Source organism: Mus pahari, chromosome 1 (assembly GCF_900095145.1).
Source record: "Mus pahari chromosome 1, PAHARI_EIJ_v1.1, whole genome shotgun sequence".
NCBI classification, from domain to species: Eukaryota; Metazoa; Chordata; class Mammalia; order Rodentia; family Muridae; genus Mus; species Mus pahari.
In genome coordinates, this window is record NC_034590.1 from 108,716,116 (window position 1) to 108,719,400 (window position 3,285).

Here is a 3,285-nt window from a genome sequence, read left to right on the forward strand (position 1 = left end):
CTGTCACCTGAATTTCTAATCTTAGCCATTCTGACTGGAGTGAAATGGAATCTCAGGGTTGTTTTGATTTGCATTTCCCTGATGACGAAGGATGTTGAACATTTTTTCAGGTGTTTCTCAGCCATTTGGTATTCCTCAGTTGATAATTATTCTTTGTTTAGCTCTGTACCTCATTTTTTAATGGGGTTATTTGAATTTCTGGAGTCCAGCTTCCTGAGCTCTTTGTATATATTGGATATAAGACCTCTATCAGATTTAGGATTGGTAAAAATTGGTAAGTCATAATTTTCTGAGGATTGATTTGCTTTATGTAATGGAACATCTCATTCCTTTTGAAGGAGACTTCAAATTGATTGGTTCATGGTATTTTTTTACCCTTTAAATTTTCTGTACACAGCTGGGCCATGGTGGTGCACATACCTTTAATCCCAATATTCAGGGGGTAGAGGCAGGTAGATCTCTAAGTTCAAGACCAGACTGGTCTACAGAGTGAGTTCCAGGACAGCCAGAGCTACAAAGAGAAACCCTGTCTCAAAAACAAAACAAAACACAAACTAAAAAAACCAAAAGCCCACCTAAAACAAACAAACAAAGAAAACAAAAAGCAAAACAAACAAAACCAACCTATCAAACCCTTCAGTGCACATCAGCTAATTTCCCGTTTGCAGCCTAAGAGCTGTTACCTTTCTTCTCTGTGACAACATTTTCCAGCCAAAGATCCTGGGTCCTTGGGGTTGAGTCTTATTTGATGGTTCATGTTTGCTCGTGTCTTTGGCTTCTTCTCTCCCGTGGTCATCGCCCTGAGCCTCTTTTTCTTTTTCTCACTGAGGGTGGATATTTAGCTCATTAATTTTCATTCTGTTCCTCTCTTCAGGCTACAGTTTCCAGGTGCCACTACTTTAGTCTGTGAAATTAGAACAGAGCACCCCAGGCTGGGGTAATTTATAAAGGAAAAAGTAGTCCTCAGTCTGGAGCCTGGAAAGTTCAGAAAAAAATGGTGCTGGCATTTGGCAAGGGCTCCCAGGTGTGTCCTGACATGGCAAGAAACAGAGTTGGACCAAGTCTCCTACCAGGACCCCACTCCAGGGAAAACAAACATGACCCCTCATTAGTTACTCTTGAAAGTAGGGCCCTCATTCTTCATCACTAGGGCATTATTGTTATTGTTGTTGTTGCTTTTAAAGATTTATTAATTTTATCTTGTATGTATGAGTGTTTTGCCTACCTATATGTATGTGTACCACGTGCATGATGTTAGGTCTCAAACCAGGAACAGTAGGCTAACATGCCTACTTAACATATCAAAGTAGACTGGATGCCAGGTTCTCCCAACTTCCTTCAGCTCCTACCTGTTACAGGGTATGACCTGCCTACCCTGTCCCCTACCCTAAGCCCCCAGCCCAGGGCTTGGGCTGCTCTTCCATACATAATCCAGCCATTTCCATTATCCAAGTCTTTTTCATTTTGAGACCTAACACATGCCTGTTGTCTAAGAACATTAGAAGAGAATGTCGGATGCCCTGGAACTGGATGAACTACAGATGGTTGTGAATCCATCGTATGTCATAAAAACCAAAGCCAGGTCCTCTGCAAGAGCAGCAAATGCTCTTAAGAACTGAGACATCGTTCTGATTCCCTTGACCACTATTAAAGGTCTTATCTCTCAACATTTAAGATGGCAATGACACTTGAATTTCAGCTTGGTTGCTTTTTCCTTGTGTTTGCTTGCTTGCTTATTGGTTGAGACAAGGTCTCACTATGTGTCCAGGGATGGCTTTTAATTTATGATAATCTTTCTTCTTCACCCTCCTGAGTGCTGGGATTGCAAGTGTAAGCAACAACGCCCAATTTGCAATATATTCTCTAAGTGTTTCTAATGTTTATTTTGCACTATTCCTTAATTTGTGTGCCATTCAGGACTGTCTGTTTTATTTTCCAAATAAATGGTGATTTATAAAGCTTGTTTTCATTAGAATTATCTGTAAAATCTTGTGTTTACTTCAGACTAACTATATTGTGGCTGAAAAGATAGTTGGTATGGAACTGAGTCACTGAAATTTACTGACCATGTTGAAACATTTAGTCATTTAAAAATTCCATTTATGTATTTACTGTGTGTATTTATGTGTATACACATGTTTGCCAACAATACACATGTGGTCAAAGGACAACTTGTGAGAACTGATTCTCTCCTTCTACCATGTGGATTCCAAGGGTCAAATTCAGGTTGTCAAGCTTGGTGCCCTTACCAGCTGGGCTATCTCACTGGTCCCCATTTTTTTTGTGTGTTTCAGAAAAGGAAGGTGCTGCATAGAGCCACAGACACCAAAACTCAGGAGAAACATGCATTCTCGTTTGTTGTAACCACAAATTCCTACCTAAAAGCCTTCTCCACTCATAACCACTTGGACACATATCAACTCAGTGCCCCTTACAAGTCCAGTAAAGAATGTGGCTCTGACTTTGGGGGTGTCTGGGTACATCTACAAGTCTTACTCAAGTTCTCAGCCTCTCCCTTGTCTCACTCGGGGCACATCCTTTGGTGCATAGGGTCTCTGTTCTTTTTGGAGGCTCTTGACCTCACACCTGCCCTTGATAGGGGCAGTTGCTTAAGAGTCAATGCCCTGAAGCTTTTGTTGTAAGTGACCCTTTCCAGGAGCCTCCCAGATGCACCAGGTGGGCAGGCTAATGATGGGTGGGTACATGTACCTGTCGTTATTTGCCTGTGGGGTGAGGTGGTATAGGCTGCAGGATTGCTTCATGTTTAGCTACAGAGTGACTTCCCTCTGAGCACGAGAAGGGCATCCACCCATTCTTTCTAGCCTTTGGTCTCCATTTTGACTAGCAGAGAGGGCTGGGTTCTGATTGTCTGGAATGGTAGCTTTGGTCTATGGCTTTGTCTTCAGCCATGGCCATGAGAAGGATCAGAGGAGGGAGGGGGAAGGAACAGGCCATACTAAGTTCTAGGTTCAGACAGGCCCAGACTCCAAGAAAGGGGAAAATATTCTCACCCTCAAACTCTGGGAGACCGATGGGGCCCCAGCAGGCCCAAGCTAGAGCTGTGTTGGAGAGTTTTGTGAAGCTGGGGGCCTGTCCAGGACTGCTCTAAGAGACTGGAGGACATGAAAGGCTATTCTCTGCAAGATGGGCTGGTGGTAGGGGTATGACAAAGAGCCCTGCCCCTGAGTAGGGCAGAGCAGCAGATCTATTGGTGTGTACCCCCCAAGTCTCCACCTAAACTGCATTATCTCGGCCCAGAGGAAGCAGGCCAGCGACTCCTATCCC